The sequence below is a fragment of the Limanda limanda genome, chromosome 17 (assembly GCF_963576545.1).
Source record: "Limanda limanda chromosome 17, fLimLim1.1, whole genome shotgun sequence".
NCBI classification, from domain to species: Eukaryota; Metazoa; Chordata; class Actinopteri; order Pleuronectiformes; family Pleuronectidae; genus Limanda; species Limanda limanda.
In genome coordinates, this window is record NC_083652.1 from 688,106 (window position 1) to 706,754 (window position 18,649).

The following is an 18,649-nucleotide window of genomic DNA, read 5'->3' on the forward strand; positions in this document are numbered from 1 at the left end:
GGTAAATAACTTGCTGAAGTCGACACGACGCTGTTCCCTGGAGGAGAAGATGAGTGCGTGTGTAAGCAGAGCCGCGGGCCCGGTGTGGACGAGTCGAGGCGGAGAAGACGGATGCACAGTCCCTGAGTTACGGTGTGCTAGAGACGCCATGCTAACCACTAAGCTAACTGGTACATCTGAAAGCATGTCCGCCACTCTTTGGGATAGCGAGAAAGTTGCTAAAATACGAATACAGCATCTAGTGCTGGAGCAGATCGTCTAAAGTGCAGAAAATTAAGCCATTGAATGTAAGTAACTGTTTATGAATTGTTTTGGTGTTTTTTTGCTGTGGATCTTCCAACGGTGATGCAGCGCGGCTATTTCCGTTCATTAATAATAAAGTCATGTTACATGTGTTGTTTTCCAGCTGCCTGTCCATGACGTACAAAGACACACTATGAGCCAGTATGATCCGACCAGACCTTACATCAGCATTGAGGAGTTGTCGGAGAAGAAAGAGGGTAAGGTTATATTCATTAAATAATTTTCCAGTTACATGTAAAGGTGTATGTTGTCATTGAACTGTGCTAATTTTACTGAATGTGTTTACAGCTGATTGAAGCGGGACAGATGACATGGATCCATCCTTCCACAGCCAGGAGCGCACCGACCTGTGTCCCACACTTCATATAAGACTGGAAGCTACACTGATCTCACAGCTACACACCACAGACGTCTACACACTGGAGAAGATTCAGACAGAGTCCCACAAAGAAGTCATGTCCCAGAGGCTGCAGAGAAACATTTCAAGCCTCATCTGAGTTTTTGTACAATATTTTTGCTGTATGTAAATAAAGCTTTCACTCCACATATACCTTGTTCACATTTGTTCCCTGTACAATATGTTCACCTATAACATCAAGCATCACATGAATGTTTAGTTTTAATTAACTGCAGTGCTTTTTTTATAAATAATAATAAATATTTATATATACATTTTTATTATAAATATTGTGTGGGAGGGGCTTACCCCACGTGCGGAATGCTGTGACCCCACGTGTGCACTGCAATGACCCATAAGGTGACCAATAGCAACACTTCTACCAGCCAATCACGAGTGACATTAGTTTCAAGGGTCTGTGGTTTCCTCCAATGGTGAGTAGAGAGAGGTTCTAGCCAGCGGCTGGACTCCGATTCATATGCTAATTAGATCACACGTCGCGATCGGTCCGCGAGGCTCAGCGAGCCCCCCCGCGGCTCTCTCCTTTGTTCTCCAAATCCCCCTTAAGGTTCGCAAACGCCGATAGACCCACCTTGTCTTCACTGGCGAACGCCGAGGTAACATCATGGAAACAGTTGGTTACAGCAGGGGATTAGGCCTGTCCGTAGAGGTTCACTGTGACAATAATACTGCTTTTCGTCTAGTGACTAATAATCACTATTAAGACTAAATAAAAGGAGGTGCCATATACCGCTGGATATCTTATGAGGTGAACTATTTTCACCTCTTCATTCGATGTTATTTGTGTCTTGCATGGCTGGCTTCATTGTATTTTCGATGTGTGCCCTCGTAAACTCATGTTTCTTTATTTTTTCAGATAAATGTTTCATATCTCTTACTCCAGTAACATTCAATGCAGTTTCTGTTCCAGCCTATATGCGCATCTTGCCCTGCAACAGTCCCCTATTGGCTACTCGTATCTGATTCATGGGCAACATTTCAAGCACCCCTGAACCATAGACTTTGTGCCCTGATCATTTTCCACACATTTCCACTGAACATATTTATTTATATTTTATACAACATACGTTATTTTAAACACATAAATACTTAAATAAGGTATGATAATTAATATTAGATTTTTTTAATAAAAGAAAACTACAACAATAAACACACTCACCACAAGGGAGGGCGGTGCCCTAGCGCCCTCTATTGGCCAGCCACCACTGAGTGCTGTCCACATTATAACAGGTGGTTTTTCAAGGGGGTGACACTTACGCTGGTGATAGTGCTGTTCGCAGTTGCTTTACTACAGGCCAGTGCCGTTCACAGAACCACGTGATTACAGAACTGTTCCCGGTTCAGGACAAGACAAAAGAAAAAAATGACTGTCTATACGCAGTGTCTTCAGCATCTACCAAAGATCACAATTAAAAACACTCATGTTCGCTGCTATTGGTAAGGTTATGCTACCGCTATCGCGATCCATGTCTTTCCAGCAGAAACAGTTAAGCTCACCCCTCAAATCCGGCAGTTGAGAGACACCATTTTGTGCACTGGCCGTATTAACAGCCACTCATTCACCCAGCAACCAACAGTCACACGAACAAGTTAAAATATTAACATTGTTGTTTTTTATCAAGGATTTACGTGAGTGCTGCATGTCGAAGGGAAAGGGTGCCGGTTATATTCAAACGTTTTTTGGGCCTCTAAAATCAAGAAAAGTGGGTTGAGAACAGTTTGGAATGGGTACCTGTAAGCGAACTACTAGTGTACGACGTGTCAATGCTTCTTAATGTATCTTTAATAATCATTGCTATTCAGATCAGAAATTTAAGATGATTCATTCCAGAACATAATGGCCAAAAACAGATCCTCTTTACTGATAATATTTCTTTCATGTTCACTGTGGTGCGTTCAGAGTAAAGAGAGAGAGAAGGAGAGGATGAGGACGCTGTCAGGTCAGGGAGAGCAGGTGACATTGAGGTGATTGAGACAAGGAACCAATGTCTATGATTATAACCAAATAAGGACATCATACAAGTCTAAAAGGTATATAAAGACTTGGCCTACATGTTTTTGTATTAGGGGGCTGGCAATTTGTATCTGTTCAAAATGTACCTTAAAGGGATATTTTATATTAAAGATGGATGACTTCCTGTTTGATTCATTTTAACCACCACATCAAACATGTTACCAGGTTTTTAAGTTTCCAATTATCCATAGTCCATCAAAAACAACTTCCTGTTTTAAAGTTATATTTCACCACTCAAAAAGGTAAACTTTTTCCCCAATAGAATGCAATACATTCAAACTGTTCAAGAATCTGAAGCCAAAATGTCCATTCTATGAGACCGGGAGTGGGCTGAAAGAATTACCTGTCACAGGGGAGAAGACTAGAGAAGGGGAGGCTATATAAGGGCTGGGTGTAATGACTATCGATTCAATTCTAATGTTCCAACATAGTCCCTTGCATATTACATTACACTACATTTCATTTAGCTGACGCTTTTATCCAAAGCGACTTACAATAAGTGCATTCAACCCTGAGGGTACAAACCAAGAACAACAAGAATCAAGACAGTAAAATTTCTTCGAAATAAAGCAAAACTACAGAGTGCTATAAGTAAGTGCCATTTTAGTGCTACCAAAGTGTTAGTTTTCAAAAGTGGTTAGTGTGTTTTTTTTTTTTTTTTTTTTTTTTATTCAAGGTACAGTCGGAAGAGGTGTGTTTTTAGTTTTCGGCGAAAGATGTGTAAACTTTCAGATGTCCGGATGTCGAGTGGGAGCTCATTCCACCATTTAGGAGCTAGGACAGCAAACAGTCGTGATTTTGATGAGTGTTTAGCTCGCAGTGAAGGAGGAACGAGTCGTTTAGCTGAAGCAGAGCGGAGAGAACGTGCTGGTGTGTAGTGTTTGACCATGTCCTGGATGTAAACTGGACCTGATCTGTTTACAGCATGGTATGCGAGTACTAGTGTTTTGAACCGGATGCGGGCAGTCACTGGTAGCCAGTGTAGGGAGCGGAGGAGCGGAGTAGTGCGAGTGAATTTAGGTTGGTTAAAAACCAGTCGAGCTGCTGCATTCTGGATGAGCTGCAAAGGTCGGATGGCAGTAGCAGGTAGACCTGCCAGGAGGGAGTTACAGTAGTCGAGGCGTGAGATGACCAGGGCCTGGACCAGAACCTGCACCGCCTTCTGAGTGAGAAGGGGGCGTATTCTCCGGATGTTGTAAAGCATGAATCTACAGGACCGCGTTGTTGCAGTAATGTTGGCAGAAAGGGAGAGTTGGCAGTCGAGTGTCACACCCAGGTTCCTAGCAGTCTGAGTGGGGGTCAGCACGGAGTTGTCAAAGTTAATAGTCAGGTCATGGGTGGGAGAGTTTGTCCCTGGAAGGAAAAGTATTTCAGTCTTGTCAAGATTAATCTTCAGGTGGTGAGCGGTCATCCACTGAGAGATGTCAGTCAGACAGGCAGAGATTCGAGCTGCTACCTGTGTTTCTGATCGGGGAAAAGACAGGATTAGTTGGGTGTCATCAGCATAGCTATGGTAGGAAAAGCCATGTGAGTGAATGACAGAGCCGAGAGTGTTGGTGTACAAAGAAAAGAGGAGAGGACCCAGGACCGAACCTTGAGGGACCCCAGTAGTGAGAGGACAAGGTTCAGAAACAGATCCTCTCCAAGTTACCCGATAAGTGCGTTCGTTGAGGTAGGAAGAGAGCAGGGAGAGGGCAGAGCCTGAGATACCCAGGTCCTGAAGGGATGAGATCAGGATCTGGTGGTTCACTGTGTCAAATGCAGCAGAGAGGTCTAGAAGGATAAGGACAGAGGAGAGAGAATCTGCTCTAGCAGTGTGAAGCTGCTCAGAGACAGCAAGGAGGGCAGTCTCAGTTGAGTGACCTGCCTTGAAACCAGACTGGCGAGGGTCAAGAAGATTATTGTGGTTCAGATAGGAGGAGAGTTGATTAAAGATTGCACGCTCGAGAGTTTTGGAAACAAAGGGAAGAAGAGAGACAGGTCTGTAGTTATTTACTGCAGACGGGTCGAGGGTGGGTTTCTTCAGGAGAGGATTTACTCTTGCCTCCTTCAGAGAATTAGGGAAACAGCCATTTGAGAGGGAAGTGTTGATAAGATGAGTAAGAAAAGGAAGAAGGTCAGGAGCAATAGACTGGAGAATGTGAGAAGGGATGGGGTCAAGGGGGCAGGTGGTCGGGCGGGCAGAGGTTACCAAGGTCAGAACTTGATTGGGAGACAGAGGGGTGAAAGAGGAGAGCGAAGGGGATGAAGATGAAGTTGATGGAGGTGTGGTTCTAGAAGGAGGATCAGAAAAAGAAGATCGTATGTCATCAATCTTTTTTGTAAAGTAGTTGACAAAGTGGCTTGGTAGAAGGGAGGAGGGAGGAGGGGGACTGGGGGGGTCGAGGAGGTTTGAAAAGATGGAGAAGAGTTTTTTGGGGTTAGAAAATGAGGATTGAATAGTAGTTTGGTAAAAAGTGCTTTTGGCTGTGGAGATAGAGGCAGAAAAAGAGGAGAGAAGAGACTGATAGGCGAGCAGGTCGTCCAGGTGTTTAGATTTCCGCCATTTCCTTTCTGATGCTCGCATAGTGGCTCTGTCGGCACGCACCGAGTCAGTCAACCACGGAGCTGGGGAGGACTGGCGGACCTGTCGTGACATAAGAGGGCAGAGAGAGTCAAGAGAGGAGGACAGAGTAGAAAGGAGAATGTCTGTGGCAGAGTTAGGATGCATGAGTGAGAAGGAGTCAGTGGAAGGGAGAGCTGACAAAACACGGGATGCTAGAGAGGCAGGAGAGAGGGAACGAATGTTGCGACGGACAGGTACAGACTCTGTTGATGTGGTAGGGTTGTTGTTTTGAGACAGTGGGAGAGAGTAGGAGATAAAGAAGTGGTCGGAGACGTGAAGTGGAGTTACAGTGAGGTTAGATGTTGAGCATTTCCTGGTGAAAATATAGTCAAGGTGGTTACCGGCTTTGTGAGTAGGAGGGGAAGGACTGAGTGAGAGAGCAAAAGAAGACATTAAAAGTAAAAGATCAGATGACTTGTCTGTCTGGATGTTAAAGTCACCCAGGAGGATGAGTGCAGGGCCGTTTTCTGGTAAGTTTGAAAGGAGAGTGTCTAATTCCTCCAAGAAATCTCCCAAAGAACCTGGTGGACGGTAGAGAACAACAATAGTTAATTGTACCGGATGAGAAACTGTCACAGCATGAAATTCAAAAGACGTTGGGGTAAAAAGTGGAAGCGAGTAGAGAGAAGAGGACCATTTGCGGGAAATTAGTAAACCTGTGCCACCACCCCTACCAGTGGGTCTGGGTGTGTGGGTGAAGGAGAAGGCCGAGGAGAGAGCAGCTGGGGTGGAGGTGTTGTCCGGTGTGATCCAAGTCTCAGTGAGAGCAAGGAAGTCAAGCGATTGCTGTGTAGCAAAGCCCGAGATGAAGTCTGCCTTGCGGGTAGCTGACTGGCAGTTCCATAGGCCCCCTGTGACAAGGTGTTGGGTATGTGTGGAACGGGTGGGATAGATAAGAGAGGAAAGGTTACGGTGTCTGTGTGACCGAGTGCAAGGCCTATAGTATCTACGAGTAGAAATTCGCACGGAAAGTTTACACATATTCAAAATAAAATGCAGTTTTTATACTCAGCCTCCCCCTCAGCCTCCCCCGAAGACTCCAACGAAAGACTCCTTTGTATATGTGAAAAAGAATGCTCAAAAAGTGTATGTGCATGTGTGAGTCTTCAATCTTCTTTTGAAGAGAGGCTACTCGCACATAGTCAAGTTGGAATCTGGTCTTTACCACCAGTTATGCCTCCAATAGCATACAGAGTTTAGTGACAGGCCTGTCCAGGTAGCCTGTCTTGGTTCTCAATTGCACAGAGCGGACCAGACCTCTCTTTTCAGGATAGGTCTTGGTTACTTTTCCTATAAGTCAGGAACCACGTGGAGCAATAGGATCCCGGATGAGTACTATGTCGCCTACATCGAAGCTCCTTTGTGGTTTTGTCCATTTTTGTCTCTCCTTAAGCAGAGGAAGATACTCTGTCACCCACCACTTGCAGAACAGATCGGACAAATACTTGACCTGTTTCCCTTCGTCTTTTGATGTACAAATCACTCTCCTGAAATAGTCCAGGAGGAAGAACTTTAACAGTATGATATGGGTGGGAGTGAGTGCTTCTAAGTCGTTTGGATCATCAGAAAGCTTTGTAATTGGACGGTCATTAAGAATGGCCTCAACCTCACAGAGAATGGTATGAAAGTGCTTGTCATCCAGAGACTGCTGTTTGAGAATTGAATACAGCACTTTCCTAGCTGTTTATGTTATGCTACAGCTGGATTCAGCTAACCCTCTAGGTTGCTGTGGCTGTACCTTGGCTTGACAGGGTGGTGCGTATTGTCCCATTAATCAAAGCATTCTGTTTTTGTCCTTTTAAGTACTAAAAGCACTACTTGTTTATTCGCCTTCCTAGAGACCCTGCTCATTCGTCAGCCGTCATTGGCCATCACTCCTCAGATGGACCTGCTGTTTTGGCTTTACTGGAAATTGCACTGGCTTAAACAACACTTTTATGAACTGATGCGGCTGATAGCGGCACGGTTCGAACAGTTAAAGAGTGCCTGGCTCGGACCAGGTGTCATTTTTAAAAGTATTGTCTCGTTCACTGTGGCTCTCCACGCTACACCTCCACGGCGCCTGGAGTGACCACCTCGGCGGGATGCCTTGATTTTAGTAACATATAATCTTATTTACCTAGTTTATATTGGTTTGTATTTTGTTGTTTTGTATGTGTGGTTTGTTTATTCGTATGGAGTTAACACTGACATGTTTTAATTATCTTTTTATTGTTGTTCAGGTGCTGTGGGCCTGAAGCGCAACCCAATCCCTGGTGGTGGGGTTTTTCTTCACAACCCGTTTCGTTGGTTTGCAGTGTCACGGGTGGTTAGTTTATTAATCCTTCCCCTTTTTCTTTGGTTCTCGTCGCCGTGGTAAGTCACAGCCCTGTGTGATTGTGTCAGAAGTGTTTGCTTTCAAATGTTAATTGGTATTGTGTTTGTTTGTTTCATTGTGCTTTTGTTTGCATTTATTTGAGTTGTATTAATGTTCTTTTGTACTAGTTAAACACGTCTCTTGCCCCGTGATTCAAACGAACCTGTGCTGTTGCACTTACAATACTTTAGTATTTCCTGCAGGTGAAATTCCCCAGGTGACAAGCTGCAATTCTTTCCTTAGCATCTTGTCAACTTTTACAGCCAAGACAGCAGCTGTAAGTTTGAGTCTGGGTATTGTACTTTGTTTAAATGGTTCAACTCCGGATTTTCCGAACATGAAAGCAAGGTTTCCTTCGTCCGAACCATTCTCCAACCTCAGGGAGGACACAGTCCCCTAGCCTTATTCACTTACATCAGAAAAATTATGCAACTGTGCATGCTTGAGTTGACCAAAATCCTTGGACTTTATGCATCTATTCAACTTCAGCACTGACACGCAATATAGATTTGACAGCTAATTTGACCATAGCTGTAAGAAAGCTTGGGATATCTTATCATCCCAGCCTTTTTCTTTTACACATTTCCTGCAGCATTAGTTCTGGAGGAAGGGTAAATGGTGCCAGAAATCCAAGATGGTCATAGATGAAACTAATGACTGACAAAATGCCCCATCTTGTGTGAGGACGTTCTTCAACTGCAATCTTGAATGTGAATAATTATCAATATTATAATATTATTAATATTAAGGAAATGATTCCTGTCTAAACCTTGTAAGGACGCCAGACAGGAAATTGGTTAGTAATTGATTGTTCAGGGATGTTTCTTTAAAACTTGATCAACAGTCAAACACTACCCTCAAGGTTTTCTTCCTGGGATGATAAACCCAATGATGCGTAATTTACCATACTTTGCCATCAGTACAGTTCAACTGATGTTGATGTACCTTTTCAGCATAACAATTTTTAATAACATCAGTGAGAAAGTACGTACATCTTGTTGATACTCCCTGCTACGTTTAGATTTCCTTTTCAAACTCATGGCACGTTGTTCAGCAATGGCATGATTGTTTGTCAGGATGACATTGTCAATCTTGAAAAGCAGGTTGGTGCAGTAGTGGTTCTCTATTAGTAGAATGGATTCCTCCATTATCTGTGGAATTATCTGTGGTTTGTTTGACGTGACAGTGATCTCATTTACTTAGCCTCCGCTAGCAGTCCCTCGACTTGTCCCATACAGCCGCGAGCCCAGGGCGGCTGGGTGACTGTCCAGAGGGGGCATAGTGCTATCTTGAAAAAGCCCACAATTAAAAACCCACCAGCTCACGCTTCAAACAGATTCTCTCCACTCAAGGACGGACCCCTGTTGATGAGCAAACTCTGATCATTGGCGACACAGTCCTGAGAAACATGAGGTTAGTGACACCAACGACCATAGTAGATTGCATGCCAGGGGCCAGAGAAGGCCTCATTGAATCAAAGCTGAAGCTGCTGGCTAAAGTTAAAAGTAAATTCAGTAATATCGTAATTCACATCGACAGCAACGACTCCCGGCTTTGTATGTCGGAGGTCGGAAGTTAATGTTGAGTCAGTGTGTCCTATTGCAAAAACGATGTCGGACACTGTAGTTTTCTCTGGACCTCTTCCTAACACAACAGGTGATGTTTAGCCACATGTTGTCTTTTAAACGCTGGCTGTCAAGGTGGTGTCCTCTAAACGGTGTTGGCTTTGTAGATTGTGGGGTCCGCCCCCGCGCCCCCACTCTTTGCTCAGAGAGACACACACAGTGACATCAGAGCTTGTTCATGTGAAGCAGCCGGTATACTTAGCGGCTTCTTAACAGTGTAAACACCAATTTTCTCAGGTCACAGCTGCTCAGAGATATATATAAATGCAACAAACTATAGTTTTTATATAATTAATATACTTATATATAAAGGCAAATTTAATTTGGGGGAAGAAAGGTGCAAAATGTCTCTTTTGATAGTCAAGGTTGCCTACCCCTGGTCTAGCAGGACAGTGGACATCATTTTTGACCCAGGATTTCCCTTAAAATTCACCAAGGCGAGCACCAAGGCTGGCCAGATTTCTATGAGGCTGAACAGCAAGCAGTTGGATATGGGTTAATTGGGTTGGATTACTAGATCATGGTATCATGCCAGTGAAGCTATCAAAGGCTTTCATTTTAGCCTGCATCCTTGGAATTGACTCAGTTGATGGAGACATCCTGATGACAACGTTTCTCAACTTCCTCCCTCCTGTTGAGAGATCAGCTGTTGAGAAAGCTCTCCAGGGCACAATGGAGGAAAGTGATGAAGCTGATTTTTTTTGACTTTTTACAAGGATGGGTTCCCATTTCTTACCTACAAAGGACTACATGCAGCCTCCCATCGAAACATTGGCTAATAAAGCCATTCTCCAAAATCCAAAGTACATTGTGGATTGCTTTGCTACACCAATGGCCCTTATACAACTGAATCTGTTGGATAAAGACAGTGTGTTATCTCTGTATGAGTCAAAGAAGGCCACTGGGAAAAGAGTGTTTTAACTATTGGAAACAACAAAGGTGGTGCTGTGTCAGAGAGAACAGACAACCTTTAACCATCTCGAACACTATGTGAAAAATGCTGAACAAACTAAAGCTGAAAAAATTCTTCATTTCTGCACTAGTTCTTCTGTCATACTTTGTTGACAAAATTATAGTAAGCTTTAATCCTGAAAGTGGACTCACCAGGAGACCTTCGGAGGTACCTTTGAAGTTCGATGTACTTACAGATCTTATCCTAAATTGAATACTGAATATGTTAACATCTGGTCCAGTAACTACTTTGAAATGGACATCCTTTGAACTGTAGAGCTGAAATTGTCAGGCATAATTCTGACAGGTGTAATTCTTTAATGTAATATTATATTTAATTTAATATTTTTGTTTGCCTGTTTTTTATTATTTATATTTTTATGTTTGTTTTGTCATTGAGACGTCTGAGGCACTGAGCCATGTGATGAGCAGTCTGTAATCCTATTTTCTGTTGATACAATAGTACATCACTATCGATCCCCAAGGACATTTTATTTTTTTTATATCGTTTGAAAATGATTGCAGCTTTCACTTCTGTCAGTTTGACCCTGAACCAGCTTCGAAGCTAGTGTTAATAACGAAAGATACAAATTTTTCATCACTGGTAGAATTGTTGATGTTAAGGTATTAGTTATACCTTTATTCAGTGAAATAAATGTTTTGAACATTGATGTTGAAGACACTTATGTGAGATGCTGTTTACAGAAAAACCAATGTGACTTGTCTGAACCATGGCCTGAAAAGACCTGCCTCTAACTGTAACCCATAATATTGTCAATTTGCCTTTAGAATGGCGACAGAATATTTTCAACATATGACTTTCATTTCCTACTGTTTTAAATTAGCAAATTTCACTTTTTAGAAACGAAATGTTTTTTCCATTAAACTGATTTTACAATGTGTAATTATTTTATATTTTTACGTTCTTAATTGGTCTTACTTAATTGGCACATTTTTGGATTGGCAGATTCAGGGATGCAGGCCATGATTTCATACGAAAATACAGAATAATCATTACGAATATCTCCACAATCCAAGATCAACCAATTCTGCGGTTATTTTTGACCCCTTTTTGACATTACATTGCAGGGGTTGTTTATGCACAGATATCCTTACTGTTTACATGTCACTTGATGTTTGCACGTTTGCACAACTTGTTTTTGGTAGTAAAGTCCTACTAATTGTCTAACAGACTATTTTGTTTCCATGTTCCTAAGCAAACACCATCACTAAGACATATGGTCACAAAAGGTAGGAGAAATATCGACAAAGTAGTATTTGAGTCATCTTATGGTTTATAACATTTTAAGGAGACTGGTGCTTACAGAAACTGGTTGGTGTATATTGAAACAGTTCATGAACAATGCATTAGAATATTATTCAAAAAAACTTTCAAATGGTAACATTTTTGTGGAACCAGCCCATCTCTACGGTGGCCCTGAAAGCTCAACGCACAGCAATTTAAGATATCACTCAAAACACCAGCAAAGTAAGAAAACATCTTCATCAATTTCACAACACTACACAACACATTACAGAAACGCGCAGCAAATACAAGAACGCGCAGCAAAAACACGAACGCGAAGCAAATACACGCACGCGCAGCAAATACACGAACGCGCAGCAAATACAGAAACACGCAGCAAATAGAAGAAACGACACCTAAAAGTGACGGACAAACCGGATGTTGTTGCTGCAGCTGTGTGGACTTTCTAAAGCCGTGTACCATCCAATACTGGAAACTTAACTAAACTGTAAGTTTTGGTTTATTGTCATAAATAATCAACTTTATTACTGTAAACTGTTAACCCCCCGAGACGTAAACGTAGCTCTCAAGTAGCATGTCTTTCGGAGGAATGCCTCCTCAATTGTTTGAGCTAGAGACATGCCGTTTTTTCCTGTTACTCTGAAGAAACAGCGCTAAAAGCAAGCCCCTGTTTATGAGTAATTTACAGTACTTAGCATTAATATTCTTCCTTTCCTCCAGGCATTGTATTGTCCATATTGTGGAACCCAATTTGTTGGACGAGGTGGACGTTTTTGTGGCTCCTGTGGCAGCAACATTAAGTTTTTGGCACCTTTTGTAGAAGATGGTAAGCTCTTCACTAGTATTTGAGTTTAAATGTCTTCTTTGTGCATGATGTGGTACTGTGTTAATGAATGATGTAGACTTACTTTTGTAAGTCATGCCTGGGAAAAAATTATCATTCTTGTATGCTAAACTTCCCTCTTTTAGGTTAAAGGTAAATTAAGAGTCTTTCTCAGGCCAACCTAAATGGAACAGGGCAATAATTAATTATATTAATTACTATGTGTTTGCCCTGCAATGACATGTTAAAATGGCTGCTGTGTAAAGGGCCTGTTGTGAAAGGCTCTTTACACCATCGGTAAACCCACACAGGTGACAAAAGCATGCATGTAGGTTTCGGTGTCCTGACTTTTAAGCTTAATATGCTTAAATACAAAACAATAATGGGATGTTTACATCATTGTTAAAGATGGTAATATTGAAGATGAAGTTATCATTGTCAGTTAGACTTTGATGCTGGTAATATGACATGCCAGTTGAAGTTGTGCACACATTGAGCAGACTACTAGCACTTCGGTCCGTCCTGGGAGAGGCATCCCTCACGTGTGGGTCTCTGAAGTTTCTACGTATTTTTACCTGTTAAAAGGGTTTTTAGTAGTTTTTCCTTACTCTTGCTGAGGGTTAAGGACAGAGGATGTCACACCTTGTAAAGCCCTATGAGACAAATTGTGATTGGTGAATATCTCATCTTCTCATCGTCATCCGCTTATCCGGGGTCGGGTCGCGGGGGAGCAGCTCAAGCAGGGGGCCCCAGACTTCCCTTTCCCGGGCCACATTGACCAGCTCTGACGGGGGGATCCCGAGGCGTTCCCAGGCCAGTGTTGAGATATAATCTCTCCACCTAGTCCTGGGTCTTCCCCGAGGTCTCCTCCCCACTGGACGTGCCTGAAACACCTCCCAAGGGAGGCGCCCAGTGGGCATCCTTACCAGATGCCCGAACCACCTCAGCTGACTCCTTTCTAAGTAAAGGAGCAGCGGCTCTAATCCGAGTCCCTCACGGATGACTGAGCTTCTCACCCTATCTCTAAGGGAGACGCCAGCCACCCTTCTGAGAAAACTCATCTCGGCCGCTTGTACCCGCGATCTCGTCCTTTCGGTCATCACCCAGCCCTCATGACCATAGGTGAGGATAGGAACGAAGATCGACCGGTAGATCGAGAGCTTTGCCTTGCGGCTCAGCTCTCTTTTCGTTACAACGGTGCGGTAAAGCGAACGCAATACCGCCCCCGCTGCTCCGATTCTCCGGCCAATCTCACGCTCCATAGTACCCTCACTCGCGAACAAGACCCCGAGGTACTTGAACTCCTTCACTTGGGCTAAGGACTCATTTCCTACCCGGAGTAAGCAATCCATCGGTTTCCTGCTAAGAGTCATGGCCTCAGATTTAGCGGTGCTGATCCTCATCCCAGCCGCTTCACACTCGGCCGCCAGCCGATCCAGTGAGTGCTGAAGGTCACAAGCCGATGATCCAATGAGGACCACATCATCCGCAAAAAGCAGTGACGAGATCCTCAGACCACCGAACTGCAACCCCTCCCCACCACGACTACGCCTCGATATCCTGTCCATGTATATCACAAACAGGATTGGTGACAAGGCGCAGCCCTGGCGGAGACCAGCACCCACTGAGAACGAAACTGACTGGCTGCCGAGGACCCGAACACAGCTCTCGCTTTGGGAGTACAGGGATTGGATGGCCCTGAGGAGAGACCCCCTTACCCCATACTCCCGCAGCACCTCCCACAGTTTCTCCCGGGGGACCCGGTCATACGCCTTCTCCAGATCCACAAAACACAAGTGGACCGGATGGGCATACTCCCAGGCCCCCTCCAGGATCCTTGCGAGAGTGAAGAGCTGGTCCGTAGTTCCACGTCCGGGACGAAAACCGCATTGCACCATGGGTGAATATGAGCTATACAAATTAAATTTGATTGATTGACTCAATACTTTACATTATATGTGTCTATCAAACAGTTTATACATTAACGTATGTGCTATGTGACCATGTTTAGTAAATATTAGATTGAATTTTCACTAGTGTTAATTTGAACACAATGTGTGTGATGCCTAAAGCAGATCAAGTGTATAGTGAGATGCGCTGCAACTTCTACTGGGTCCCGCACTGAGACTTTGCTAACACCCTTGGTATACTGGTCCTATATGACAAATTCCTCACGTGACGATAAACCCATTTAATTTAAGTATGAAAATTATTTCTTTCTTTCCAAAGAGAACTCAGATGCTGTTACACAAAAACCAAAAAATACCATTCCATACCAAACCTACATTTAAAATATACAAAGCAAAAAGGTGAATTTATCTGATAAATACCAAAAAGTGCCTTGTGGTAGAAGCAAATATGACCTTGTTTGACTGAAAGAGCTGTTGTCAACCTATTAATTAACTTGTGGCTCATTTCTGTCAACAGAAATTTTGTTTACATTTTAGGACAGCTGAAAAACAGACTTAGTTTGAATTATAATTCTTATTTAGCATTTTTGCCTTCCTTTTGGAGGGTTAATGATCAATTTGCAATGACTTGACTTAAAGCGTTTTGATTTCTGACTGGCCTTAGGTTTGACGGAAGAGAATGTGGATTCCTAGTGTCCCAGGAAGCCCTACACCAGTTCGATGACTTACTGCCAGCTCCGCACAGTCTGTGTGGTGATGTTGATCTCCAAAGTAATTTTGCAGGCTTGGAGAGACAGAGTGGGCTTGCTCTACCAGTCAACTGGACAACTGCTGTTGTGAATTACATATTATTTAAGAATATGTCTGGACTTTAGAATCTTCAGCTCCTGGTTCTGCAACATAATTTGACTGGTAGACATACACGTGTTATGTAAATAAATTATTATAAAAATTAAGTAACATCCAACAGGCTTGTGTATTTGTTCTGTAACGTCAGTTTTTTCGTAAATATTAGGGTTTGTCAACACAATGAATGTACCACACATGGAAAACCCTGTGGTCTTTAATGAAAACTGTAACATGTAAAAATAAAACAGTTCTTCAAGACGTTGAACAGTGTAACAGTACACTCAAAATGTTTAACCTGAATGTCCCTGGTTTAATGAAATGGCTTGAAAGTTGGTTAACTAACAAATTGCAAGCTAAAAACTCAGACTGATATGAACATGTCTGCATTGCTTCACTGGACAGAACATAAGTGGCACATTTGCAGCATTTGAATATAATAGTTAATCATTAACTTTGGTGAACCACGGTTTGGGCTTTAAGGAAGCACAAACCCAGGGGCATTTTGTATTCCAAAATCCATGGCTTCTTGAAAGTCTTCATAGCTTTGTAAGATCGGAATCTTAATTGTATTTGAGCATACGTTCGCCATAGGAAAGCGTGAGGTCTTTTGAAAAAGTATCTGTGGCTGTATAGTTGCAGGAGGAACTTCCCTCAGCCCGGTGAGAAATGTTTGTGGATGAGGCCTCTCTCCGTGACTTCATCCGATATGGGTCCTGGGCCTGAAGGGAAAATAGAACAGGGTCATTAGGAATGCAGAGACAAAACTAATAAGAAAAACACAAATTTATCCGTCACAAGAAAGAAAAAAAACGGTGAACTGTTTGATACACACATATACTGTAAAGTATTGAGTCAATCAATCAATCAAATTTAATTTGTATAGCCCATATTCACCAATCACAATTTGTCTCATAGGGCTTTACAAGGTGTGACATCCTCTGTCCTTAACCCTCAGCAAGAGTAAGGAAAACTACTAAAAACCCTTTTAATAGGTAAAAATACGTAGAAACCTCAGAGAGCCACATGTGAGGGATGCCTCTCCCAGTACGGACAGAAGTGCTAGTAGTCTGCTCAATGTGTGCACAACTTCAACTGGCATGTCATATAACCAGCATCAAAGTCTAACTGACAATGATAACTTCATCTTCAATATTACCATCTTTAACAATGATGTAAACATCCCATTATTGTTTTGTATTTAAGCATATTAAGCTTAAAAGTCAGGACACCGAAACCTACATGCATGCTTTTGTCACCTGTGTGGGTTTACCGATGGTGTAAAGAGCCTTTCACAACAGGCCCTTTACACAGCAGCCATTTTAACATGTCATTGCAGGGCAAACACATAGTAATTAATATAATTAATTATTGCCCTGTTCCATTTAGGTTGGCCTGAGAAAGACTCTTAATTTACCTTTAACCTAAAAGAGGGAAGTTTAGCATACAAGAATGATAATTTTTTCCCAGGCATGACTTACAAAAGCAAGTCTACATCATTCATTAACACAGTACCACATCATGCACAAAGAAGACATTTAAACTCAAATACTAGTGAAGAGCTTACCATCTTCTACAAAAGGTGCCAAAAGCGTAATGTTGCTGCCACAGGAGCCACAAAAACGTCCACCTCGTCCAACAAATTGGGTTCCACAATATGGACAATACAATGCCTGGAGACAAGGAAGAATATGAATGCTAAGTACTGTAAATTACTCATAAACAGGGGCTTGCTTTTAGCGCTGTTTCTTCAGAGTAACAGGAAAAAACGGCATGTCTCTAGCTCAAACAATTGAGGAGGCATTCCTCCGAAAGACATGCTACTTGAGATCGTTTATGTCTCGGGGGGTTAACAGTTTACAGTAATAAAGTTGATTATGTATGACAATAAACCAAAACTTACAGTTTAGTTAAGTTTCCAGTATTGGATGGCACACGGCTGCAACAACAACATCCGGTTTGTCCGTCACTTTTAGGTGTCCTCTGGAAACACTTCCGATGTCGTTTCTTCTATTTGCTGCGCGTTTCTGTATTTGCTGCGCGTTCGTGTATTTGCTGCGCGTTTCTGTAATGTGTTGTGTGATGTTGTGAAATTGATGGAGATGTTTTCTTACTTTACTGGTGTTTTGACAACTTGTATGTGTTTTCTTAAATTGCTGTGCGTTGAGCTTTCAGGGCCACCGTACATCTCACTGGACACAACAAAACAGAGTGCCCTTGATTCACTGGACACTGTACTTTTTATTTACAGAGGTGCACTAATAGCATCTCTTAGGTGCATATGTAGAGATATTGCATAATTCATACATATCTTGACCACATTGTATTGTCAGCCGAAACACAAATTAATTTTTGCAAAGTTGAAAATGTTCATCTTCAACAGGGAAAGGAATTCTCTTTTCTGGTAAAGTTCCAGCAATTCATACATAAAATTGGGCCAACCACTGGGGGACGTTTAGGTTTCTTGATGGCCTGATGGTGTCTATGTTCCAAACCTGAGCAGTGTCATCCAAGTCAACCTGTTAAAATAATATTTAACAATAATCTTTGCGTCAGAGTCCTGACGCCTTACCACCCTTCATGTTAAGAATGACGTTAGAAACATCTTCTAAATTCAGATCTTTATCCAGCTCAAGTTTTTTATCTTCAGAGATACAAGGAATTTCTATCCCATCTAGGAAACTGTTCTGATTACCTGAATTTATTGGATATTCAGATTGATAGAGGGTCTTATAGAACGAGACAAAAGTATTGTTAATTTCAAATGGATCTGAAGTCATTACCCCATGTTCATTCCTAATTGCATTTATGGCTCTTTCTGAGTTAAGTTTTTTAATTTGCCAGGCTAACACTTTCCCGGGTTTTTCACCCTTGTCGTAAAAAGTTTGCTTAAGCCTTATTAGACTGTTCTCAGCTTTTAGTGTGGAAAGCTCCTCATTTCAGCTTCAAGTGCAAATAATTCTTGTTTTGTTTCTACTGAATTATCAATGCTACTGACTCTCTCTAACTCTCTGATTTTTTTGTCCAACTCGTTCATTTTTTGTTTAAATTTGTTAAATTTGGAACTAGTGAAACTAATCATTTTCCCTCTAATATATGCTTTGAAAGCCTCCCACCTGATGACTGCAGATGTTTTGTCCGTATTTATAGCAAAGTAAATATCTATGTGTTCCCCCTCAAATTAGAACTTGAGGAACCTTTGGTTAATTGTGAGTCCTTATAAAATAGTGAGGTGGGGGAATGATCTGATAGAACAATGCTATCATATATGCAGTTAGCTATATTGGGTAGTAGAGAAGTAGAGATTAAAAAATAATCTATGCGGGAGAAGGTTTTAAATGATGAGGAGTAACAGGAGTATTCCTTTTTATTTGGGTTTTGAATCGTCCAAGGGTCACAGAGGTTCAGATCTTTTATAACTGTTTTATTTTCTTTCTACTTTGAGAATGAGAGGTGTCCAACCCAGATGAGCGATCAAGCCTTGGGTCAAGCGTGCAGTTAAAATAGCCTGTCATCAATATTTTACCTGAA

At 42.2% G+C, this 18,649-nt stretch overlaps 2 long non-coding RNA genes across 2 annotated transcripts; one reads left to right on the top strand and one right to left on the bottom strand.

Annotated features, from left to right (window-relative positions):
* The first annotated feature begins 260 nt into the window (after positions 1 to 260).
* LOC133023779 (uncharacterized) lies at positions 261 to 853 on the top strand. The gene is made up of 3 exons (XR_009683075.1): positions 261 to 287; positions 407 to 500; positions 592 to 853. It is a non-coding gene; the product is annotated as an uncharacterized LOC133023779 (long non-coding RNA).
* Positions 854 to 15,381: 14,528 nt separating this feature from the next.
* LOC133023830 (uncharacterized) lies at positions 15,382 to 17,071 on the bottom strand. Its single transcript, XR_009683079.1, has 3 exons — positions 17,022 to 17,071; positions 16,686 to 16,791; positions 15,382 to 15,834 (listed from the first exon to the last, which is right to left on the bottom strand). It is a non-coding gene; the product is annotated as an uncharacterized LOC133023830 (long non-coding RNA).
* Positions 17,072 to 18,649: the final 1,578 nt, after the last annotated feature.